Source organism: Hibiscus syriacus, unplaced genomic scaffold (genome assembly GCF_006381635.1).
Source record: "Hibiscus syriacus cultivar Baekdansim isolate YM2019G1 unplaced genomic scaffold, ASM638163v2 tig00112921_pilon, whole genome shotgun sequence".
Taxonomy (NCBI): domain Eukaryota; kingdom Viridiplantae; phylum Streptophyta; class Magnoliopsida; order Malvales; family Malvaceae; genus Hibiscus; species Hibiscus syriacus.
Window position 1 is genome coordinate 90,989 of NW_024063419.1, and position 27,836 is coordinate 118,824.

The window sequence follows — 27,836 nt, forward strand, 5'->3', positions numbered from 1 at the left end:
CTGCCTCTTTGAACAATAACTTGTTATGTAAGTAATAATATGTGCTTTAGTTTACTCCATTACTAGACAGAACTTGGTTAATGGCGATGTTCATAGCAGGGTTTTAAATAGCGGACCAAAAACGCTATAGCAGCCGCTATTCCGTGGTAGCATCACCGTCCAAAATTGTTATCGATGATTTTAACGGTGGGTAACAGATTCACATCAATAGTGGTCTATAACGCCCGTAATTTAAAGGGCAACGGTGGGAAGCATCGATAATGGGACGCTATAAGCGTTATTCCACCGTTATTGCAAAACAAAAAGTCCAGAAATTTCTACGGTTAAAAGAGGAAGAAGAAAGTAAAAGGAAGAAAGTAAAAGGAAGAAGAAAGTAAAAGGAAGAAAGTAAAAGGAAGAAAGGAGTTATATCCAGGGAAATGAAACAGTATCAGGAGGAATCTTCGTGGTCATCTGACTGGAACTTGCAGGAAATGAAAGCAAAGGAGCTGAGAAGTTTAGTTCTGGGTTTGTGAGTGAATGTGAAATAGTGAAAATGTTTGGTTTGTGAGCCGGAAAGTTTGATGAAAATATGAAGATGAAGGCTGGAATTTGGGTATTTTTGAAGCCCACTCGGCTGGTCCACTCCCACCTTATTTTTTTAAATAAATTTTATAATATCCTAATTATAATTTTAACATCTCTCATCATTTAAATTATATAATTTAGATTGTAAAGTTTAATTTTTATTTAATTTAGTCATATTTTGAGTAATCAAAATTTCTAATATTTAAATTTTATACTTTTATTTTAATTCTATTTGATTTAACCATTTTATATTCTTTAAATATATGTCACTTTCACTTAGAAAACATTATAAAAATCATTAAAAACGATTCCTTATAATTATAATTATTGTTATTATGTTTTAAGATAAGTTGTGCGAAATTTAAAAAAATTCACGACCGTGACACCCGCAGTTACCACTATTGCATCCGTAATATCCGCAACCGCGATAAAAGCGACGCGACCGAAAACGTGATCGCTAACGCTATTTAAATCCCTGGTCCATAGTCATCATAGTGGTAGCTACATGTTCTATATCGTGACCCTTGTTTAATTTTTTTCTTCTATTAGGCCGTTTCCACGTCTTCGAGAAGGCTCACCAAATGACCCAACGTCAAGTGGGCGAGGTGTTCGCCAGTTTAAGACTTATTTGCTGCACAGACTTGAGAGGGTAGACTTCTAAAACATGCTTTTATAATATACTCGTTTTCTTGGATGCTTTAAGTACAATTAAATTCTGTAAGCCTCTCACCCCTGCCCCTTTCACAGTAGCAAGACTGACGGTTTAGCCAAGTGAAAAGAAGATATAATCATAATAGCACATACTTATCTAAATGATGTATCAATTGAAGAACATGATAGATTGAATTCTGCGACTCTAGGTTGAGACTATCTCCTTGGTAATATATATTGCCGCTGAACTTAGATGTTTGTCCTGAAATTCTAATATACAGGCTGAAAATTTCTTCTACCTTTTTTTTATCTGCATTACCATTGAGGATACAAAATATATTTAAGTTATGACTCGATTCATATTGAAGAACGAAAATGACATGGGGTTGTCTTCTATTTATAAGATTAGCATCATGTCGAGACGTTTCTCTGCCCGGTGACGGAGATTGCAAATAGTACACCCCAAACGGTATAACTAGTCTTGAAAAAGTAAGTGTTTATTCTCCTTGAATCAAATGAAACACCAAATTGTAGAATCGCCACCAATCTTTTAATTTGGTGAGATTGGACACCAAAATGTTATATTATTCTAATAATATTCCTAAGAATAATATTAAAATAATACAACTCGGGTCTGCTTACTAAAAAATGAGTTCGAGAGTCAGTTATGTATGGGGAAGGATTAACACCACCATAACGCCCAAAATTAGTACCGATGTTTATTAATTAGTGTCTTTGCAGTAAATGATAAACTTGTTTTTAAAATTTAAATAGCTTAATATAAATAAAAAGTCTATTATTAATCCTATTAAAATATTATTATAATCATATAAATTATATTACAAATTATAATGGTAATCCTAAAATGCGAATACTAATAATAACTAGTTAAGTAATAATTAATAATTAAAGCATAAAATGATAAAATTAATTAGCCTTATTTGAAATAATACTAAAATTATGTACTAATTATATAATTTAACTTAAATCATAATTAGGAACTAAAACATAATTTATTAATATTTAAGGACTAAATATGTAATTTATCCTAAATATATATATAAAAAAGAGTAGTGACTAAAATAAAAATAATTAAAATATGAAAACAAAATTAAAACACCTAAAACCTGATTTCAGGACCAAAATGCAAGATTTAAAAACTGAAGTGGCCACGGTTGTAGTTTGCCTATAAAAAATTTACACAAAGCCCCTTCCCCAAAACGATGTAGTTTTGGAGAGGGTATAAATGCACACCCCAACCGGCCCTTTAAGGGCAAACTCTCTCATTTCTCTCTCTAAAAGCCCTTGCCAGGGCACATCAGTCATCGGCGGAGAATCTTACGCCGCCGTATTCCACCGCCGTCGTATTCCGCCGCCGCTGGCCACCACACATGGTGGCCGGAAACATAAAATGACCCCTGAACAACTCTCTTTCGATACTAAAGTCAAATCTGGCCTCCTTTCGTTCTAAAAGTCTCTTAAACGGCCTAGATCGACAATTTTACCTTCTAAATACGACGATATCTGATGGAGTATGGAGGCTCCGATGACCACTGTAAGTCTCTTGATCACTTTTCCTTTTGGCTTTGCTCTGCTTTGTAATTTTTTTTTGCTTGTTGCCTCTGTATATCTCTTTTTTTTGTCCTTGCTCTTGTTCTCTCTTCTTTGAAGGTGATGGGGCTTTATATAGCCCCTGGAGATCCTCTGTAATGATGAGGAAATCTGGTGATTCATCGGACCTATGGTGGTGATTCACCATAGACCAATGTGTTATGCGGTCTGTGTTGATCTTCTAGAACCTTCGGGATGGCTCTGGAGATGCGACTATCGTCGCGGCAGCGTCTGGTTGGATCTGCTGGAGGCGGTGGCCGGAATAGACCTTAGGGTTGCAATGAGTACCCTAGGTTTTGCTAGTTCATTTCTGGACCTTGGATATATCTCTAATCGAACGGTTGAGAGAGAGTGGCGCTGGAACGACTAATGGAAACCCTAGCTGTTGATGGGTTTCTTGCAGGCCTGCTGGAATTGGGCTTGGATGGGCCTAGGCTTAAATCTGAATCGGGCTCGGGTTTGGTTGTAACCGAGCTGTGATTTGCTTTGTAAATGGGCCTCAATTTGTAATAATAAATAATAATATATATATATATATATATATATATATATAATTTAAAAAACACTCGGAAGAAAACTACTGTCGACAGCTGCCCTTCTTTGCTTATTTTTGTGTAAACAAGAATAAAGCAAATATAAACAGACAAAAAGTTTTCGTCGAGTGAACTTCTTGCTTTTTCGGGAATTAGTTCCACTACTCTTTGTGGAGATCAAATTTTGGTCTACTCTTGTTCCTGCTTCACTACTCTTCTGTGAAGGCTAAGGATGACTTTCAAATGATTTGCTTCACTACTCTTCTGTGAAGGCTGAATGACTTCATTACTCTTTCATGAATGCTTCATACTTTGCTGAAAAATCTATTCCACTACTCTTCCGCGGAGATCGAATTTTGATTTGTTCTTGCTCTTGCTTCACTACTCTTTTGTGAAGGCTGAATTTATATTACTTCATTATTCTTCAGTGAAGATTGATTTGGAATGACTTGAACAGAATATGTTTCACTACTCTTCCGTGAATTTTAGACTCAAACTTGGATTGATTCATTACTCTTCCGTGAAGGTTTCATACTTTGCTGAAAAATCTGTTCCACTACTCTTCCGTGGAGATCGAATTTTGATTTGATCTTGCTCATACTTCCTTTTTTGTGAAGTCTGAGAATGATTACTTGATAAGAATTTAATTTCACTACTCTTCCGTGAAGATCAAATTCAAGGTTGGATTTACTTCCACTACTCTTTCGTGGAGTTTGATTTGACTTGAGAAAAATCATCTTGCTTGAGAGATTTTCAATAATTTTATTTTTGGAAAAGATTAAATGAGAAACGTTGAAAATCGCTTTCTCATTTTTGGAAACAACTTGTTGGTGGGCATGCCCCAAAATTACTGCTTCCTCTATATGGATTGCGTCCATCTATTCTTCAGATGTTTGCCTCTCCAAACATGACTCATATGATTTGGATTCTACCTTATACTCGTAAGGTATTTGTCCCTGCATCTTTTTGTGAGAAATGTATTTATGCAAATGTAATCAAATATATCCATGAAATGCATGATTATTATGCAAATAATGTTCTTATAAATGCAAAATATCTATTCAATCCTCAACTGACTTCGAAGTTCACTCTTTTTCCACTCAATTATTCCTTTTCATTTCTGAATAACCATCTAGTTAACTTGTATCTTGGTGTCTTATTTTATCTTAAGAAGAACTATTTCATTTATGGGACTCTTGCCTTACTCAGAACTATGATCTTGTTGCCCCATTTTACTTGATAAAACCAGCTATCTTTACCTGAACTTGTGTAGACATCCGATAAAGCTTTCATCTTTGAAAAGAGAATCTATCATCTTTGAAAAGAGAATATATTATCTTTGCAACATGTAGATATGAATATGCTAAACTCAACAGAGATTAATCAGGACATCAACCATATCTGTTCTGATTTGACTCTTGAAACACTTCACAAGAAGGATTTATCCTAATTCCTTTCATGTCTCCACATCTAATCATATCTCTTGAAATAGCTCATAAAAAGGATTTATCCTAATTCCTTTCATGTCTCCACATCCAATCAGATCTCGAACAAGGTTCTTCAAACCATAACCCATCGTTCAATCTTAGTTGGCTCCACTAGTTTCTTGTTGTTAAAGTTCCAACGTTCTTTCATGGAGAAAAACCTTCATTATTTCTTATCTCTGACTCTTGGAGTGTAAAGAAAAACTTTATCTTGTGTCAACAGATATAATACCCCATGATCGCAATATTGGTTCAGTACCATAATTACTGGTTCGTAAAACATTTGACAACACATTCATCCTTTCTTGTGGTTTCTACATAGATTTCTCAACCAATGAACTTTTTACATGTTGTTTGAAGTCTTTTGCATAACATCTCAATGATATTTCAGTAAGAATATAAATGGGATGCTTTAACTTGTTACCATTATATCAAGGAACATTTTACAACACATTCATCCTTTCCTGTGACTCTGTGGGGATAATATAATTGTATGATGGACAAAACAGTGATGTATAGTCAACTCTACTATCATTGTTTTACCATTTTCACTCTTCATACCTTTTTGTTTCATTGGAAATATTTACTTAAATTAAAGTCCTTTCCATAGGATGATAAGGGCCTTCAACATGCCCCAGCCTTTGCTGATGTAATTATTCAAAATACCCTGTTGGATCATTTTTTGTCTGAAATGGGCCTTCAGCATACCCAACATGCTAAGTTGTAAGGTTCACTCTTAATATCTATTTGATTTGAATCTCAAGCTCCTCACGAGGTCCAACTTTGATATTATCCCCTCGTGGGTACTCGTGGCTCTATGCATGCCAAATTTGTTCATCTTGAATGCTCTCGTTCCTTTGACAGAAATGTGTGATAGACATACATCTTCCGAACGAAATAATCATCTATTCCTTGATTGGTTACATTCTTGCTATTTTGTTAGGGTTTGAGATATGTGCCTTTCTTTCGAATGAAGCGATCATCTTTTGTTTGACGGTTTGTCACAAAGGAATATTATAAGTCCAATTCCCCAGACTTTGGTTTCTCAAGCCACTTGCTTTCAAGAATGTGAAATGCTTCATCATTCTGGCCTTGCTCATTGACTTGCTTCATGAGCCTTTTTCATTTGAGACCATCCTGTTTAAAAATGTTCTTCCTCCTTTCTTTATCAAAGAATGAAAGGATTTTGGAAAATATTATCGGTTACTGGTTCACAATAGAATCAAATCATAAGCATGAATTCAGAGAATACCAAAAGAATCAATAAGTTTTACTATTTCAGAGTTATAGTTCTTTGACAAGTATCAAGATTGAGGGGTTAGTTTCAGGTTGGCATCCATATTTTCTATGGTATCTTAGTGAAGATGTCACTCCTCTCTCGCTCTTTTGTGAACATTGTTACATGTCTCACTTTCTTTGACTTGGTATCTTTAACCGGATGCATATAAAATGACACAACTAGCATAGCAGTTACTAGACCTTCTAGAATACTGCCATTTCAATTCTCTGAAATCCTTGACTCTATTCAAAGCAGTGTGAAATATCAGTCTAACAATGAAATTTATGTGTACAGATATGTGAAATAGACTATAACAAGTATTATTTCACTTTTTACAACTTCTTCTTTTTCCATTTTGCCATTTTGGCTAGCTGAATTCAGCTTTACTGAAATTAGCCTATATTGGGCTAATTGAAACTTATCCATAAAGCTAGGACTATCAATCAATTGCTCTAGAGGGACAACTTCTCTTCTTATATGACTCTAACTCTTTAATGAGAACCTGTTATAGTCTATGTGTTTGGTGGAATTCAGAAAATCTCATTACCAAATTTCAATTTACAAGAAACTGACTCTAGACAAGATTTGTCAAAGTTTCATCGTCGAATCTCATCAATAGAAAATAATCTAGTAAGCTTTGCAATGTCATGAAAGATGCCCCACGTTGTATGATTCTAAATATCAATACCAGTGTTTTGACTAATTTCTTGCATTGGAGAAGGCTCTCTCAATTTGTGGGAGGGTGTAATGTCGGGTATATTTCATCTGAGGTAAGGTTAGGGTCCCTTTTTTTACTGGTGTTCAATCTTAATACTTTTGTCAAAGATGTATAACTCTACTTGTAAAGAGTTTTTTAATCTAATGATACTCAAAGAAATGCAAGATTGTAAAATTGATTCAACGCTCATAACCTTAAAAACAACACATTTTATTTCAAAAGGCGGAGAAAGGAACCAAAACATGTTCAAACAAGATGCTACAAATGAAAGGTACAATAGTGGTAGATAACAACTTCCACTGCCCAATTATTCATTGGATGTCTGGTGTATAATCAGACCAAGATCTTTGTCGATATTTGCCCCCCATTTCTTGAACATTTCTTGGGTAACTTCTTTTGATGAACCTTCAGATACACAAATCTCTACTTTCTCCTGAGCTATTTCCTTGTCAAATTCTATCATCATCTTTTCTGACTGACAATTAGGTTTAGTTTAAATTTCAGTATCAATCTCCTTGGTGACAATAGTTGTATCTTGATTCTGAATGCTCATTGCATCTTTGATTGGAGTAGTATCCATTAAATTCTTTAAATTGCGCCCTGCTTCCCTTGATTTCAGAAAATCTAATACAGGTGTCTTCAAAATTGTATCTAAGGTTGCTTTATTCCTTTTCAACCTTGTTGGCCAATCTTGAATTACTTTTCCTTTTGGTTTTTCATTTTTCCTTTTTGTTTCACTCATCAAAGAAGTATCAAGAATTAAATCAGCCATACATACTTAATTTTCCTTGATTTTGCCTTGTCCTCCATTTGTCTTGACACTATGAACTTTATTATGGGGGTTAACTCCATGATGTTTGATTAGAATGAATTTACTATTGGCATCTACTTCTATAATTCCATGAGTCAAAAGATCTTGAACTTGTCTTTTGAAATTTCCATAATTTTCAATGGAGTGTCCTTGGACTCCAGCATGATACTCACAAAAGACCTTTTTATTATACCATCTTGGGTAAGGAGGTACCAAAGGTTTAGTCAGACATAGAGCAATAAGTTGGGCTTTATGTAATTTGGCATATAGCTTGTTGCATAAGACCGAAGGAAAACAGGGTAGAGATTCCCTTAATATGACTATTTCTTTACTATTGCTTTCCCGAAAAATGTTTTCTTTGAATGTCTGACTTTTGATCATCGTCTTGAGATAGATGATGACTTGAAAATTTCTCTTTTTAATCCAGTTTTGAATTTCTGAGGAGCTTAGGTTTCCCATTTTCGAAACATAACAACCCTTCTTCCATAAGGTATTGGACTTTTAATTTCAGCATTATGCAATTTTCTGTAGAGTGACCAAAATCTCCAGAATGATAATTACATAGATTCTTGATATTTTTCCAATTTGGATGCAAATAAGTACTGGGAGGAATGGATGTTACAAGACCACTTTCAAAGAGAAAGGGTAACAACTCTGAATACGAAATTGGAATTGGAAAGAGATATGTCATCCTTTTTTCCTTCTTGCCTTTTTTATCCATTTTCAATGGGACTTGTTCCATGTTTCTCTTCTTTGAACCAACTTCAATGTCCATGTTTTCTGTCATATTTGCCGATCCATAAAGTTGAGTTGGATTTCTAAATTCAACAACAGGTTCTTGGTTATTTGTCATTATATCAATAACTATATTATTAAAATCTAAACTTTTTCTCAAGGCTTTCATCTTTTCATGCTCCATAGGGTCTTCTAACATCTTCTCCCCATACAGTAGAGTAACCATCATATCCATCATTTTAGACATCTGTTCCCTTAACTCAACTTGGAACCTTCTTGTTTCTTCAAGCATTTCTCCTTGGATTTCTACAAGTTGTTCTTGGATTCTTTCAATCTTTCCAACTCGAGCTAATAATCCATTCATTGCTTTCAATCTTTTTTAAGACCTGCCCCAATTCTTGAATGTACTTTCAGAATTCCTGATTCCAAAATCCTTTACTAATTACTCTCATGCTTTGATAATTAACATATGCTATATAGAACATGAATATATGTGAATACATGTATGAAAGGTGTAATTTAAGAGTAATCATCTTAAAACAGCTTTTATTGAACACAAAAAGGGTTTTTCTCATCAAAAGATCATTACATATAAGGGATAGCTTTCCCTCCAAGTTTCTCTATTTACTTAAAAAGCCAAGTTGACTTCCATTTATGCTCAGGAGTTGATTCGTCATTCTGCTTCAGTTCCCTTGTAAAACCGGCTAAGTTTACCAGCTTATGAGTTACATTGCTTGCTTGGGCATCAGCCTTTTTCATGTCATTGTCTTTTTCTTGAATCTTACCTGCCATTTCATGAAGTCGTAGACAATAGTGCTCATTTTCCTTCATCAGAGAACCTTTATGTTCAAGAAGTTCTTGTACTAGATCTCCATAATCATCCACCATTTTCATCAATGTGTGGTTCTGAGCTCTAGTGGATTTTAATTCAGTATTACTCTCACATTGATGGATCAAGTTGGTTATATCCTTCTTCAATATCTGGTTTTTAGCTTGACATTTTTTCAAATTGGTGATAGTTGCATTGTATATTTCTTTAGCAATTTGAAAGTCATAGGAGAATTTCTTTGTTTGATCTTCGTGTATCTTTTTCCAGTAATCAACATCACTCTTTAGTTTAATGATTTATGTCATCCATTCTTCAGGGGTATTTCTAAGTCCAACATCTTTAAGGTTTGACTAACTTTTTGGAAATCATCAAGCATCACTTCGATCTCTATGCTCAATTTCTTGTTTTCGTCTTTCCAAAAACAGGTTTGAGCTTCATAAAAATTCTCTCCCTTGTGACTGCTCCCATTGATGCTCTTACCATAAAAAGCTTTCGATACCAATCTAACAGGATTTTTGTATACATACCCTCCATTATTTTAAAATATTCCTTAAGATACCATTCTTTGGCTACTTTGTCGTTTACTTGATCATAAAACCCTTTGTCCATAATAAAAACCTTTAATTTTGATAATTACTCTTGAATCCACACCCTTGAGTATGTCATGATTATGAAAATGCAAACAGAACAATCAATATATGCATATTCAGAATATATACAAAAACTGGTTAGTAAGAAAAATCATATCCTAACATCGTGCTTTCTAGTTCCATGCTTTGTTTGGAAAAATAATCTAACCGCATGATTTCTAATTCGTATGTATTTATTCAGAAAATAAGATAATAGTAAATAAAGGTCTCAACATGCTTTCCCTTGTGTACTTAATCTTACAAGACTCAATCGGGTTAGGCTCCACCTAGACTCTAGTTCTAGATTTTATTATATGATGTGTATTGGCTCTAGGGTAAAAAGGTCAACGAATTGTCTTTTGTTGGTGTCCCCTTGGATTGCCAAGCTCTCAATCCTGGTCCATTACAGACTATCAGATTAAGTTGAATTCGAAGGAACACACTTTCTTACGTCCATACGGAGGTGAAAACCACACGAGGAACATAAGGCGTGAGCTCAAAGAATGTTCCCTATCCCATACGAAGGTGAAAACTACACGAGGGAGTAGTTTCTCATTCACTTAAACAGGATAAGAGCGGGGTTTTAACTCAAGCCATGAATACAGTGCACAGTGGGTGAGGAAAAGCATAACAAGAAATAAAATAATATACAACCTATTATCCTATTTTAATAACCCAAAATTAAATATGTACACATAAAAACAAAAGGTTAGTAAAATAATAAAATAATTTAAAACTAAAACAAATTTATTATTTACTATAAAGACAAATAATTAATAAATTGGTGGTTGGACTCTCTCTTTTTAAAAAAAAAAGTCACCAGTGGAGTTGCCAATCTGTCGAGACGTTTCTATGTCCGACAACGGAGAGTGCAAATAGTACACTCCAAACGGTGTAACTAGTCTCGAAAAAGTAAGTGTTTATCCTCCTTGAATCAGATGAAACACCAAATTATAGAGTCGCCACCAATCTTTTAATTTGGTGAGATTGGTCATCAAAATGTTATATTATTCTAATAATATTCCTAAGAATAATATTAAAATAATATAACTCGGGTTTGCTTACCAGAAAAATGAGTTCGGGAGTCGGTTACGTATGTGAAGGATTAGCACCCCTATAACGCCCAAAATTGGTATTGGTATTTATTAATTAGTGTCTTTGCATTAAATGATAAACTTGTATTTAAAATTTAAATAGCTTAATAAAAATAAAAAGTATATTATAATTCCTATTATAATATTATTATAATCATATAAATTATATTACAAATTATAATAATAATTCTAAAATGTGAATACTAATAATAACTAGTTATGTAATAATTAATAATTAAAGCATAAAATGATAAAATTAATTAGCCTTATTTTAAATAATACTAAAATTATGTACTAATTATATAATTTAACTTAAATCTTAATTAGGAACTAAAACATAATTTATTAATATTTAAGGGACTAAATATGTAATTTATCATAAATATATATAAAAAGAGATGACTAAAATAAAAATAATTACAATATGAAAACAAAATTAAAACACTCAAAACCTGATTTCGGGACCAAAATGCAAGATTTACAAAACTAGAGTGGCCACGGTTGTAGTTTGCCCATAAAAAATTTACACATAATCCCCCTCCCCAAAACGGCATAGTTTTGGGGAGGGTATAAATGCACCCCAACCGGCCCTTTAAGTGCAAACTCTCTCATTTCTCTCTTTTTTCTTTTCTCACTAGACGAGAGATGCTCTGGCAACACTCTAAAAGCCCTCGCCGGGGGCACATCGGTCACCGGTTGACAGCCTTACGTCACCGTATTCCGCCGCCGCCGACCACTACACATAGTGGCCGGAAACATAAAATGACCCCCTGAACAACCCTCTTTCGATAATAAAGCCAAATCTGACCTCCTTTCGTTATAAAAGTCTCTCAAACGGCCTACATAGACAATTTTACCTTCGAAATACGACAATTTACGATGGCGTATGGAGGCTCCGACGACCACTGTAAGTCTCTTGATCTCTTTTCCTTTCGGCTTTGCTCTGCTTTGTGGTTTTTTGTTGCTTGCTGCCTCAATATATCTCTCATTTTTTGTTGTTGTTGTCATTGCTCTTGTTCTCTCTCTTTGCAGGTGATGGGGGTTTATATAGCCCCTGGAGATCCTCTGTAATGATGAGAAAATCCGGTGAGTCACCGGACCTATGGTGGTGACTCACCATAGACCAATGTGTTATGCGATATGCGTTGATCTTCTGGAACCTTCGGGATGGCTCTGGAGAGGCAGATATCGTCGTGGCAGCATCTGGTTGGATCTGCTGGAGACGGTGGCCGGAATAGACCTTAGGGTTGCAATGAGCACCCTAGGGTTTTGTTGGTTCGTTTCTGGCGCTTGGATCTATCTCTGATCGAACGGTTGAGAGAGAGCGGAGCTAGAACGACTGATGGAAACCCTAGCTGTTAATGGGTTTCTCACAGGCCTGCTGGAATTGGGCTTGGATGGGCCTGGGCTTGAATCTGAATCGGGCTCTGGTTTGGTGTAACCGGGCCTGTGATTTGCTTTGTAAATGGGCCTCCATTTGTAATAATAAATAATATATATATATAATAATAATAATAATAATAATAATAATAATAATATTTAAAATAACACTCGGACGAAAACTACTGTCGACACATCAGTTTATTGGGGAACTTTTTACTTGGATGTTTATGAGTCTATATCAATTATCAACTCTGATCGTTTCTCCAAATAACTCAAAATATAAATTTAGGGATAATTTGTTCATCATAGGTTTCAAATGAAAGGTTATTAAGACATTATTATACTACTACCACTAATTGATCTTGCTCTTTAAGTGAAATTCATGAATTTGTTTGCTATATTTTCTGATATATTCTTTAGATTGTTTTTGGTGTACATGTAAATCATTGGGTCATACAATGTCAGATAGTCCTCTTTCAGTCCACAAATCCCAAGATGGAGCCTTAAAGCTCTAACCATTGTGGTGTCTCCTTAGGGACATACCCTTTGGAAATTTAAAAGTTGAGAGCAATTAAAATTTTATTTCTTTCAGGAGGAAGACGTGACAAAACCTCTGCTTGCGAGAAATGATCCAATAGAAATTCAGATGTATTATCAGCAGTTTTATTTGAAAAACATTGCAGATGGCCAATATACAAAGAAACCGTGAGATCTTTAGTTTCACATCAAGATATGTTCCAGCTTGGCATGTTATGCATTTTGTCTAAGTCTTTTTTTTTTGCTTGCTCTTGAAGGGAGGAGATGGCTAAAATTTATCAGATTGCTTCAGTATTATATGATGTTCTGAGAACAGTTGTGCCTGTTGGAAGAGTTGATGATGAGGTTTGATCTGTATATTCTCGGTTTTCTAGTACAAAATTATGAAGAACGTGTTTCATGTGGAATATACTCAAATGGTTTACTTTTAAGTTATTTTGTTATTCCAGACTCAGAGATTTGCTGAAGAGGTTGAGAAGAGGAAGGAGCAATTTGAACACTATAACATTCTTCCATTGTATGCAGTTGGAGTTAAACCAGCTATTATGGAGCTTCCTGAGGTTGTATATGTGCATAATATATAATAATAATAATTAACTTGCCTAAATGGATAACCTTTTTAGGAAAATTTCGCTTTGGTAATGTTCTCCGACAAACACTGCAGATTAAAGCAGCACTTTGTGCTGTACGAAATCTGGATGGTCTTCCTGTGCCCAGAGTTCATACCACATCCAACACTCCTGATGCTATCCCTCAGGAGAGGGAAAAACCAGTAAATGATGTACTTGATTGGCTTTCTTCCCACTTTGGATTTCAGGTAATACCTTAAATTACTAATTATATTGCATTTATTTTAAACAACACTATGTACTATAGGTTCCGGTCACTTGTCAATATAACTGTGTATGTTGGACCTACAAACCTTTAATGTATAAAAAGAACCATACTTCGATCTGCATCTCCAAAGAGTGTTTGCTATTTCCACATCCCTCAAATTTGATTTTTGTTTTATTTAGAAAATTTTCAGCATAGGATAAAAGTATGGAGCTTTATGAAGGTTATTGGAAGTAGTAATAAACATGAGATTGGGGGAATGGAAACTACGAACTCCACAACAATGAAGGGTCCAAACATCCTGAACAATTTGTACATAGGTTCCAATTTTTCCTTTTTATAATCTTTAACCTATAGAAGAAAAGAATTGTTTCCTTTATTTATTTCAAAGCAATGTCATCATCTATAAATTCTTTCACAATGGAATTTTAGAAAATTAATAAGGCCTTGAACCATTTCGTTGTAGACTTCGGCTCAATTTTATGTTCTTGACCAAAAAATTTCTTTAGATCTTTCAACTTTTTCTTGTGTAATTTAGTCTATTGATAGAACTGTTGCACGGGTCTTGCGTTTCAAGGTGGATTGAGTTAAAAATATACATAAATGAAGTAATCAAAATTTTGGAGGTTGTTATGGATTTAGAGAATAAAGCCACCTCAAGTTAGGGATAGTGCATAGAATTATAGAAAGATGGAAGTGCTGGGAATAAACTAGAATGGTTTTGATTCACGGGGAATAAATAGAAGGAGCCTCCCATTTTATGGCTTTCCCCATGGGTGGTTCCTTGAAAACTTAGAAAAAGAACAGACGTAAAGGCATGCAGGATCCTCTGCTTATAGTTCTGCATCTCTACTTGATCTTGAGTTGCACATTTTTGTTTACAAATTGCTCCTCATTCTAATAGGACAATGACAATATGTGGCTTCCCAAATGTCAGGATTTATATATAGAATGGATGCTTTTACCAACATGATTGCAAAATTTTCACTATTGCATTTTAGCAGTAGACTGTTTCTCAAAAGTATAGCAGCTCCCAACATCAATGATTTCTATTTTGTTAGTTTTCCTGGTAATTATGCAAACCCCCGAAGGTTGATATTAGGTTAAAGGAGGCGAATAGAATGCCTGTGTTTAATTCTCATAATTATTTAGTGGAGGCAATCACAATCTGAATTCCATTATTCTGTGCTAACAAATGCTGTGTTTCCTTTTTACCTACCATCTCTTAGATATTGAGAGTGCTTTGGATCATGTCCATTCACTCTCCTATCACGCCTTGTTTTTGGGAAAGTACATATAATTCCTAGCATTAAGTTTTTTTTCTCTTTCCCCTCCAATCTCCACCCTCTCTGTTGTCTTGTAGAAGGCATGTCTGCCATCTTTGCTGATTTAGGAAAATGAAATTTGTATGTGCCCCTTAATGGAGATCCTTGTTTCTACTCTCATGTAGAAGTATAGTGGATAAGGTTTGGCAACTCTTTGTATCACAGTATCACTTTATAAGGTTATAATTTATTTGTTCATTTATTTAGTGTTCATGTAGAGGAAAAACATTATTGTATTAGACTCTTGGTATATGTATGACAAATCTTCCTAGAAAGCTTGAAGTTGGCTTAGATTTTACAGAAGTAGGGGATTTAGGGTTAATATTGATGAGTTTTGATGATAAATGACGGCTAAAAATCAAAAGATTAAGTACTGAGATTCTGAGACAGCAATCAAAAAGAAAGGCAGTGGGTTTGTGGTGGATTTATTCAAATCTTTGATTGTGAAGATCCTGGACGATGCCCAAAATTTTGAGAGAGAGAACATACAGCTTATGATACTACCAATTAAAAGACTACAAAGCATGAGCTGTAAATGTAAACAACTAGAAAACTGGAGTTGATCAGGTAACCAAAACACTATGGATAGTTTACTTTAAACTAAAACCGGTACTTGTGATAAAAGTCAGAAAGACCTTCATTTCATGACTTGTGTCACCCTTTATATTTTTCTGGTTAAATCTCATCACAAGCTTTTATTGTCTAGTTCAGGTTTCCCCTGGTAAGTTAGCTGTAGAAAGTTTTGGGAATGAAAGAAGTTATACTGTTGTGAGGTACTTAAAATCATTAAATAGTTTCTGTGTAAATTGAGTAACTAGTTTTGTTTTGTTTCCCTATAGGTATATTTTATGGATGCTCAATTATGGTATGCTATATTTTCTACTCTTTTTGGTGGAATTAATGGTGCTTCCAGCCATTTGGGTGAGGTTAGTGGCCAACTTGTTCTATACCTTCAAGGCACATGTCTAAAAGAAAAATATTAGTTGCCCTATGAAATCTATGTGATTTTGTGAAAAGAATTATTTCTGCATCTCTGGTGGTTAGACAATCGTGATTGTCTTTTAATGTTTTTTCCCTTAAATTGTCATTTTCAGATACGGACATTGGGGATGTTGCGGTCTTGATTTGAATCTGTTCCTATAGCCTTTTTTCGTCTTCTTGTTCCATCATCAAATCATCATAACAGAAAAAGGCCTCTGGTAGTGCTCAAGTGATGCTGCACTGTTAATGTGGTTGCTCTTAATTGTCTTAAACATCAGTTTATCGAAGTTGAACTGTGGTTCCTTTTAGAAGGCAATATCTGGATAGAGTGGTGGAGCCTGTACTTTCTTTTGTTGTTTCTTTGCTAAAAGTGATAATTTCAACATGACAGGATGAGACAACAGAAAGAAAGAATATTGCAAGTTTTTCTCTGGTTTGGAATAAGTTCATACTTTCTATGAGGATGCAGGATCTGATCAGCAATAGGTTGGGGAATTCCTCTCTAAATTGTCTGTCAATGAAATTTATTAAATCTTAAATGCAATATATACAGAATTCTGATATTTTCTTTTGACGTTATTTTCCAGGGAGAAAGATTTGCTACTTGTACCATCTTCATCAAGTGATGTCTCTGTTGTCCAGTGGCCCCCTTTCTTGCTTGCTAGCAAGGCTGATAGCTGTAGCAGTTTTCTATATTAATTTTAAGCTCAATGCAAGATCCTGTATCGTACTTAGTGTCTGGTTTATAACACATGACAGATTCCTATTGCATTGGACATGGCAAAAGATTTTAAAAAGAAGGATGATGCAGACTTGTTTAAGAAGATAGCGGCTGATGATTATATGCACTCAGCAGTCATAGAATGTTTTGAAACTCTCTCAGATATAATATATAACCTTCTGGAAGATGAAGCGGACAGAATGTAAGACTGAAGCAGTCATATTATGAACTTGAACTACTTCTAAACGTGATATTAAATCGTTCATGGCTTGTTTAGCAATGAAAATATCCCCTTTTTCTCTATTAAAATGTCTAAGAATTTCTTTTCTCTTCTCTTTACTTCTAGGATTGTTAGAGAGATTTGTTATGAAGTCAACCTTAGCATACAACAGGGGAGATTTTTGACAAACTTTTGGATGAGTGGGCTGCCAGCACTCAGCAATAGGTTGGACAAGTTTCTAGGGATCCTGGTAAGATTAACTTCTGTAGGTATATAAAGTTCATTCATGATATGTTATTTTCCCATTGCTAAAGTCTCTCTCTATGTTGACAGCTTTCCGATATGGAAGATGCTGATACATTCAGATCTCAGATAATCAATGTACTGCAGGATATCATGGAGATTATTACACAGGATGTTATGCTCAATGGCAGTGAGTAAGTTTTGGAAAATAAAAACCTTTTGGGATTTGATATTGTGTCAATTTTATTGGGAAAAAAGTAACCTACAAGTTTTTCTTTGTAGAATCATTGGAAGAGCTCACCGTCATGGTGGAAGTTCTCAATATGACAGGAAAGAGCAGAGATTTGAAAAGATAAATATTACCCTTATACAACAGAAGATGTAGAGGGAGAAGGTATATTTTAGATGGACTCATATTGGTCATTTATCATGTAACTATTTTCAGAGAATATTTTATTCCTAATATGATTATATATATGTTTTTTTTTTTTTTTTGCAGATCAATAGGCTATATTTGCTTTTGACTGTTAAAGAATCAGCTATAAATGTGCCTCCAAATCTGGAGGCTCGGCTCTGGATCACATTTTTTGCAAACACCTTATTTATGAATATGCCAAGTGCTCCGAAAGTCCGTGACATGCTTTCATTTAGGTCAGTTTGCAGGATACCATATTAGTAAAATGTCACTGTCTGCTTACTTGAAACAAGGACTGGGAAAGAGGCAAGTTTTCTTTTAATGATATTTTTTATGTTAGTGTGCTAAAAGTCGATTTTACAACAGTCAGTGGGGGTTTATTGCTTTAATTGGATCATAGCCAAGGTTTTTAACTTGTTTAAAGTACAATAAGCTTTTATTTTCCTTTTAAGCATCGTCACAATCAGATACTATCATTCTGAATTCTGTATAAGATGAACATTGGGCGCTGTTGTTATCTCCATTAGAAGAAGTGTTATTTAGATGGATGCCTCTCTACTCTCACTCATACTGCTTCTCTGATTCAGTGTTTTGACTCCATACTACAAAGAAGATGTTCTATATTCAGATGAGGACCTCCATAAAGAAAATGAGGATGGAATATCAATTCTGTTTTACTTGCAGAGAATATATCCAGGTAATTTTCAATCTCTTGCTATTTTGTGCCTTCTGCTGTATAAAAAATGTACAACTGGACATCTGCAACTGTATACTAGATGAGTGGAACAAATTTCTAGACCGAGTGCCATCTGTTGCATCAAAAAGTGAGAATGACGAGCCTCAGAACAATGAAGAAATCCGAAAGTGGGTATCTTATAGAGGACAGACACTCTCCAGAACAGGTATGGGAACATAAAAAAATATCATTTTATTTTCACCAACTTTAGTTATATTGATTCTTACTTGAGCTGTGTCATTATGTCTTTCTTCCAGTGAGAGGGATGATGTACTACAGGCAGGCTCTGGAACTCCAATACTGTTTAGAGTTTTCAGAAGACTCTGGTTTGTTTCTCTTGAAGTATTCATTTGTTCCCTTGTAGCAATTTTGGGTGGCTTCCAGGTCTTTGAGAATGATCCAAGATACATAAAACAAGCTGGCCAATATGAAGTTCACCTATGTTGTTTCCTGTCAAATCTATGGGGCTCAGAAAAAATCTTGTGATGCGCTTGACCGCAGTTGTTACCTTAACATTCTAAATCTCATGTTAACGTAAGGTGGTGCTTACTATTTCCATCTCATGGGTCAACAAGTAGAATAAAATTTTGAATGCATCTTTATATTTTTGGAAACTGCAAAGGTATCCATCTCTGCGTGTTGTTTATATCGATGAAAGAGAGGAGACGGTACAGGGAATATCTCAGAAGCTTTATTATTCTGTTCTTGTCAAGGGATGTGAAAAGTTGGACGAGGTCTGAGACATCACTTGTCTAATATCAATTTAACTTACAATGTAGAAAATGTATTTCATGGCATCCTGTTATACAGATAAAATTTTCAAACTGTATAGGGGTTGAATTTCATGCTATCTTAACCTAATCATGTTTCGAAATCTGCATATTGTTAAGAACTGGTACAACACCACGAGTTTACAAAAATGTCACAAGACACCATAGACAATAGCCTGTTTAATTGGATGAAATGAATTAACATTTAGGTAGAAAATGACATTATTAATATATTAAAGTACAACTAATTGTTAAATACATAAATTTTAAATGTTTGTCTTTTATAGAGGCGGGGCTAGGACGGCGCAACGTGCGCGACGAAACAGGGCCCCAGAATAGCAAGGACCCAAAAAATTAGATTTATTATTATTGTTACAATAAAAAAACAAACAAAGTATTATGGATTAGTGGTAAAATTTTTGGGCCCAAAACCACAGAACTTGCGATCAAATCTTGTTGAAGTCGTATCGGAAATATCAATAATTAGTATTGTGCTACAGCTGTAAAGATTATCTCATTTTTTTTGTCTAACTCCACTCTACGAGAAAGGAGCTCAGGAAGATGTTTAGGCCTCTATTTAAGGGTTTCTTTTTAAGAATTTGCACAGGGCCCCCAACGTCCTAGCCCAGGCCTTGGTCTTTTACATGTGATATCAGTTAATCCAAGGGCATGATTGTACAAAGTCCAAAATTTCTGGCCTTGCAAGGTTTTGTTGAGCTTGAGCAGCCTTATTGTTGTTGCTTTATCATACATGTCTCTCTTAACTGTTTGTATCTTATCATTCCAGGGTGAGATTCCATTATGGTCATCCTGATATATTTGACAGAATCTTCCTTGTAACAAGAGGTGGCATAAGCAAAGCATAAAAAATTATTTACTTGAGCGAGGATATATTTGCTGGTAATCTTGAGTCAGCTCAATTCTCTAACTTAAAAGCTATAATCTGCTTGTTAATTATGTTATCTTGTTCGGGGTTCAATTCTACTTTGCGTTGGGGTTATGTAACACATCATGAATATATCCAAGTTGGTAAGGGGCGTGATGTTGGAATGAATCAGATATCTGCTTTTGAGGCTAAGGTTGCCAATGGAAATGGAGAGCAGACACTCAGCCGTGATGTTTATCGGCTTGGCCGTCGGTTTGATTTCTATAAAATGTTATCATTCTATTTTACAACTGTGGCCTTCTATTTCAGTAGCATGGTATGTTAATTAGAGTAAATGGGACTGCTCCACATTCTTGGTGACTAGGATTCTTAGCTAGGAATTTTATAGTCTGATTAGTTTTCAAGATGAAGCATTATTCTTAAATGATCTGGGTAACATTCTTTTGTTGTAGTATTTAAAGTTTTACCACTTCATTGCTGAGTAGTTCAATGGATTACCATATCACCGTAACTCGGCTGCTTTTTCATTTGAAAAAAAAAATGAAGGGAAGAAGAGCCAAAATAAATGACCCTGTATGTATGCAAGTAAAAACTTGCAGCATTGGGAATTACTATGTTTCAGGTTACGGTCCTTACAGTATCTGTATTCTTATATGGACGTTTATACATGGTTATGAGTGGATTGGAAGAAGAGATTAATACAACCGTACGTCAGAGTAAAGCCCTTGAAGAAGCTTTGGCAACACAGTCCGTCTTCCAGCTGGGCCTGTTGCTGGTGCTGCCCATGGTTATGGAAATTGGCCTGGAAAAGGGGTTTCGTACTGCTCTGGGTGACTTCGTCATCATGCAGCTACAACTTGCCTCTGTATTCTTTATTTTCCAGCTTGGCACAAAAGCACATTATTTTGGAAGAACTATCTTGCATGGAGGTTCTAAATATAGAGCTACTGGTCGTGGCTTTGTTGTTTGTCATGAAAAGTTCGGGGATAACTACAGGCTGTACTCTAGAAGTCATTTTGGAAAATGGTTGGAGCTTCTCATTCTATTGGTCCTCTATGAAGTTTATGGGGAATCCTATCGCAGTTCAAGCCTTTATATGTTCATAACAATCTCCGTGTGGTTCCTTGTTGGGTCCTGGTTGTTTGCCCCTTTTGTGTTCAACCCGTCTGGTTTTGACTGGCAAAAAACAGTGGATGACTGGACGGATTGGATGAGGTGGATGGGAAATCGCGGTGGTATTGGTATCCAGACTAATAAAAGTTGGGAATCATGGTGGGAAGAAGAACAAGATCACATCAAATTCACAAATATTAGGGGAAGGCTGCTTGAGATTATCCTAGCATTTCGCTTCTTTATTTACCAATATGGGATTGTCTACCACCTTGATATACCTCATCACGGCAAAAACATTTTGGTATAATTTTCAAAGTTCATCTTGCTACACTTTGCTTTTGCCTACTAATCCTTGTCTATTGTTGTGGGAATTTTTCATTATTTTTCTAGTTCAGACTTCCATCTCCTTATCTTCTAACTTATTATCCTTGTAGGTTTATGGACTTTCTTGGCTTGTTATGTTAACGGCACTGCTAGTGTTAGAGGTATGCAATGAAGCTTTAAGCAAATTTGTTCAAGCATAAATGAGAGATCTGTTCAGAGTAGTTTCATGTTTAAAGAACTGGAAATATGCTCCTCCAATCACAGGCTACTCATGACAGTAGCTTCATGTTTAAATAACTGGCTACTGTAACCATGTCCTCATATTTTTTTAACCTTTTTTAAATACCATAGAATGTGAATGTTTAACTTCTCTTGTTTATATATCACCAATGTTCACAGATGGTATCAATGGGTAGGCGAAGATTTGGTACCGACTTTCAACTCATGTTCAGGATTCTTAAGGCACTTCTATTCCTCGGGTTTTTGTCAGTCATGACTGTGCTATTTGTAGTATGTGGACTAACAATTTCGGATGTGTTTGCTGCCACCCTTGCCTTCTTACCCACTGGATGGGCAATTCTCCTCGTAAGTTTTGATACTTCAGAGTAGCAGCTGCTTGGTTTAATTATTGCATGCTTATTACTGTCTCACTTGACATGCTCAGAATATGACAATAACACTAAAAAGCTTTTAGAATCTATCATGAAGAACAAGTATGACTCATGCTTTAATTACAACCAATCTTCACCTTTTCTTACCTGGATTCCAGTATGCTTAATTTTTTTATAAAAAGAAATCCATATATTTGGAGGGTCATACTTTATAAATATTTTTGAATATGTCTCGGGAATAGGTATGGAACATATATATCTTATGGAAGCAAAGAGTTCAGGTAAAACTAGCAGTGACTCCTAAAGTTTGTAAATATTTTGCTCGAGTATGGCTTTATATGTCACACCCTGGGGTTAGATTTATTTTAGTTTGAAATATGTGAGGATATAAAGTATGATTGGTAAATAATTGTTTTAGTATATTATTATTTTATTAATCAAATTGAGGGCCACTCAATAAAAGATATCTTTCTTTAGTAAGGGGCAATTTAATTTTAAAAGAAAACCGTGAATGAGATGATAGAGTAGGTAGAAGTGGACAAATTGTTGGGTGAGATGGGATTTAATTAATGATAATGGCATTGCCTGGAATCCATTGCTTCCATATTTCACTTTCGGCCAGTATCCACCAAAGCCTGAAATCGAATAAAGAAATTTAATCTTAATGGTTCAATAAACTCGCAAAAACAATCTGGAGTTCGGGGATATTGAGAAATTGAAGAGGCAAAAACAAAGGAATATTGGAGTCTGGGTAGACGTTTTTCTTTCCTGGAAATTTGTTTCCTTCATCTTCTGTATGAAGAACAAGCTTCATTCAAAGGATTGTCAAGTCGTTGTAGATTAATGCTTTTTACAATGAGGAAATACCATGACAACAATGGATCCTCAGGCTTTCATTAGGTTGTCAATAGACTCACTAGGACTGAGGATTCGTGGAACGGCCCTGAGTTCTTCGAGAGCCAGAATTCGTTCATTCTCGGCCCCATGTTCGTACGAAGATACACGATCTGTCCGGCTCGGCTGTTGCGGCAGCCTTCATAACCACGCCCTTTGTATCATCAACAGGTTGCGATTGGGTTGCCAAGTACAACCCGGGAGCTTGGTTGATTCTTCGTCCCGACGATTTAAGGCCAGAGAGCTGGTTGCCTTGGGGGAAAGCTCGAGGCATGGCGTGAGCGTGGCATTAGAGACTATGTGTGCTGTCGATTTCACCCATTGTCTGAAGTCCAGGACAGAGCAGAGGTTCTCATGTCCGAGATACATATTAATGCCGAAAAGGGAGAGAATTTTTTTATCGACACCGACAAACAAATGCGTCAAGTGGCGCCGACTCCTCTACCAAGTGCACAAAGCAGCGAAGACTTTTCAGTATTAACCCCGAACCCGGGCGACTTTGTAATGAGCTGTAGAGTCCACGGGGAAAGTAAGAGAAGCAAACCGTCGGTGCAACTGGCCATGCGACACGTAACATGCATAGAGGATGCTGTCATCTTCATGGCACTCGCGGCTGCCGTTGACCATAGCTTTGGTCTTTGGTTCATTGCCACATGGATACAACCAGAATTAATAATTGAGAGTGGTGCATTCAAGGGACACTCCACGTGGGTTATATGGCAGTGCCCACACACTAATTACTTGTAAAATGGGGTTATGATTCCCAAAAGAAAAATCACGTGGGTGGTGATTTAAAAAAGAAATATAGTGGAAAATCGCATCATGAGTGTTTGGTAAGAACTTGGCCTTGTCTCATAGTTTCCTTTAGTTTTAGTTTATGGCTCAATAGTACAAATTAATTCGGTTCATTCCCTAATTTTAGTGATTAATTATTTTAGTAACCACACAAGTATTCTATTATATTAATTGGGTTTCCAAATTATTATTTCGATTCTAATAAGCTATCTTTATGGCGAGGAAAAATTATTTCGATACGAGTTAGTAATTTTGATGGTATGGATCAAGAGGAAAATATTGGAAGTTGAATCAAAGATCGAGGGTGTTCGAATAGAATTTAAATGGTCGACCAGTATGGCACAAAAATCGAGGTAATATTTTACTACCACTTTATGCTTTATGGAACATGTTGATATTGATAATTGCATGAATAAGATAATGGTTGGTCTCATCTGGGTAGTTAATTAATTCATACACTCGATATGAATGCGGTAAAAATTCAGTAACTGAATATGACTCGGATGCCTAATATAAGAAATTGAGGGATTGTTAGAATTAAATTACAAGTTCTGTGATTAATGATAAAGGATTCAGCTCTGGATATGACTTATAATTATATCATCAAAGGTTAAATGTTGAAGGTACTTGGATAATAAATTATGAGAATATTTTGGTTAGGTGAAATTATGAAATTACGAAATTGCCCTTGAGAGGTAAAAATAGTCCGAGTTGGCCCTGAATGAGAAATTACTTTGAGGATTCATACTTAACTCGATAAATTACGGATTTAATTGTTAAGATCCTGTCTTTGTACAGAAAATTCCAATAACCTGTTAGTAACTTTTGAAAAGGTAATTGACAAGGAAATCTTCGAATTAAGAATAAATTATCGAGGTTGTTCTTTTGTCAAAATTGTTCGCAAGTACTGGAAAAGATGATACGTTTGAATTAAATAATAAGATCAAGTGGAAGGAAAGGATTGAAGCAAGCTGGATCAGTAAAATGACCAAACTACCCCTATAATGGAAATGACCCAAGAATATCACCAAGCCCAGAAATGAATGGATATCCTCAAGCTTTGAAATGAATGGAAAAACATTGAACACCAAAATGACCAAAATGTTTTTATGGTTTAGACTAAGTAAATGTCTTGAGTTAATTAAGGAATTCAAATAAACATAGATGTTGTACTACCCTTAAAAGTAATGGAACACAATTTAAGTGAGTAGATCAACCTTAATGTTGTGTCAATACCTGAATGACATAGATATCACTTAAATGTGTGTTCGTCTTCTCCAGTTGGGATCGATGATAATTCTGGAAATACTTAGCTCAGCTCAACTATACTCTAGAGCGCATTCGGTACTAAGAAGAGGATATTCGTTAGATAAGTCAACCGCAAATACCAGAATGACTATTATATGACTAAAGTGAACTGAAAGGAAGTACAATATGTATCCAAAATCCAGAAACGTCTGAATTACTCTAGAAAACTCTGAAGTAACCGGGATAGACTTGATTGCTAAATGAACTAAGTAACCTTAATGACTGAGGATTAAATAAGTGATTTGGATGAGTCTGGAAACATTTTTGAATTTACATGATGAATTGTCCTTATGGGTTATAAACCATGAATCAAGTACGTAAGTATTTCCTGATATCATTGAAACGTGGAAATGAAATAAAGACCATAGGAAGATCTATTCAGCGATGATTACGAAGATGATTAATGGACAAGAATTGTTAGTACTAAAGAGTGAATACCTTGGAAAGGAAATAAATTGACGTGTTTACATGCATTAGTTCTGAGAGTTGTTCAGTTCGAATTGTTTGATAAATCGATCGATTAACATGGATTGTAAATGTATTGAATCTCCGTTTCTCCTTTGTTAGCTCAAATCATTTCGGTCATTCCTGAACGCTTTCCTAATGCACATGAAAACATAGTGGAATTCTAAAGTATCAATCTTAAATGTCTGATTAGATCAGTTAGTAATTGATTCTCATCAATAGGACCTTGTTCCTGGAATCCGATCAAATTGCACAACTTCCATGTTATCCATACTGATAACTACAAAATGCCTCTGAAAAATATTTGGATTCTCTAGTGTGTTCCATATTTATTAATAAATTGTTTTATTGTTTTAACATGAGGTACACTGAAATCTATGGTTACTGTTTTATGGATGCACTGACTTAATAGTGATGGCTTATGGAATTGTATCACGGTATAAATTGTATCTTAGAGATACTGATTTGTAAAGTACAGCTCTAATCAAGATGGAAAATTTTTATGGAGCTAATGTGACTCTTAGGTAGGCTCTACGACCCTGAGATCATTCTCGGGTAGGCTCTGCAGCCCTAAGATGTGTTCTTAGGTATGCCCCATGGCCCCGAAAATTTCTTGGGTAGGCTCTCAGGCCATAAGATATTCCCTTAGGTTAACTCTTTATATGATGATTTTAAACTACGAGTTTGAAAAGCTCCACTACAGTATGATTTATGAAATTTACTGAACTATCATTTGATCAATGTACCTATTATGATTTTATCATACTGTTGGAACACACTAAACATCCTATTCGATCTCCTAAAAATGTCATACTTTGAATGCTTTTTATGACCTAAGATCTTCATGGATTCTACTCGATGAACTACCAGTGAAATCCTAGATTATTCGAACACCGGTATATGTCTGATTCAATAAGGAAATTATATGGTTTCCATTTATCTGCATGACCTATAGCATTATCTGGTAGTTATGTATTACTGAGCTTTTCGAAGCTCACTTTGTTACTCACCATTACAGGTTAAAAGAATTGTACCAGTACAATTATGAATTTCAGTAAGGGAGTTCTTTCGGCGTTGCTTGCAGAGAATGATATATGTGATTAGGGGGCATGTAATTCTATTTTGTTTCATATATATGAAATCTGTTTTATCTCTGCATACTGATAAATCATTTTATGAGTTTACATGTTTAATAAAAGTTTTAAATTTTTCGTTATTTTTACGGTGGGTCGCTCCGGTGGCCCTAATGTGACACCCTAGATCGGATCGGGTTACTCGTATCAGTCTGAGGGGGTTACATTATATATGAGTTAAAATCCTTTCTTCATTCTACCCAGTTGATGCACTGTAGAAAACAACTAATGCATGAGTTTATTTTCTTTCTGAAGATGGTGTTAAGAACTTCAAAGATTGTTAAATATGCTTGATAAACCCTTGTTTCATATACTATTTGAAACATACGATAAATTGTCCTTTTTATGCTACCTATGTTACTAGGATGTGAATGTCATATACGAATATGTATCCATAATTGGTTTAAGGGTCATATGCCCTTACCCATGTCCGAATATGCATTGGACAATGGACATAGGTGTCGGACACAAATACTTAAATGAAGAGTCCAAAGCAACATAATATTCTACTGGTTAATTGCAGTATTCTCATGTTTTTATCTTGTTTATTTTGGTGGTAGCATTCATAGATTGGACAAGCACTGAGGTCAGTATTGAAAAGCTTAAAATTCTGGGACTCAATAAAGGAGCTTGCAAGGGCATACGAGTATATCATGTGTCTGATATTGTTCATGCCCATAGCTATCTTATCATGGTTCCCTTTCTTGTTCGAGTTTCAAACCCGATTGCTCTTCAACCAAGCATTTAGCAGAGGACTCCAGATTTCGATGATCCTTGCTGGAAGAAAAGAGAAAGACAACATCTCCCCAATCAAGTATGCTGGAAGATTCTTTTGCTGTCTAGCAGCCATCGTTATCCTTTTTGTAAGCCTTTTTAGCATTTCTTATGACAAACTTTTATCATTTAATTTTTTTTATTTAAATATTCAACATATGACTTGAATTGTTTTTATAAATTTAGATATATGATGGATAATATTTGATTTGAATTCGAAAAATCATGCCTAAATAATTTATAGATAAATAAATATTCAAAATTTTAAATAAATTTACATATTCAGATAATTTATAAAATAGAAATAATTAACATATTACCATTTTAAACACATTTAATGTGTACCCAAGTATTTTCCCCTTTTTTTATTATATTTCACCATGTTTATTACACATTGTCGTAACCGGTTTTCGCCCGGGCACGAATT

General features: G+C 35.1%; 1 pseudogene; it reads left to right on the plus strand.

Annotated features, from left to right (window-relative positions):
* Positions 1 to 419: 419 nt before the first annotated feature.
* On the plus strand, positions 420 to 27,610 carry LOC120184506 (annotated as a pseudogene).
* The last annotated feature ends 226 nt before the right edge of the window (positions 27,611 to 27,836 follow it).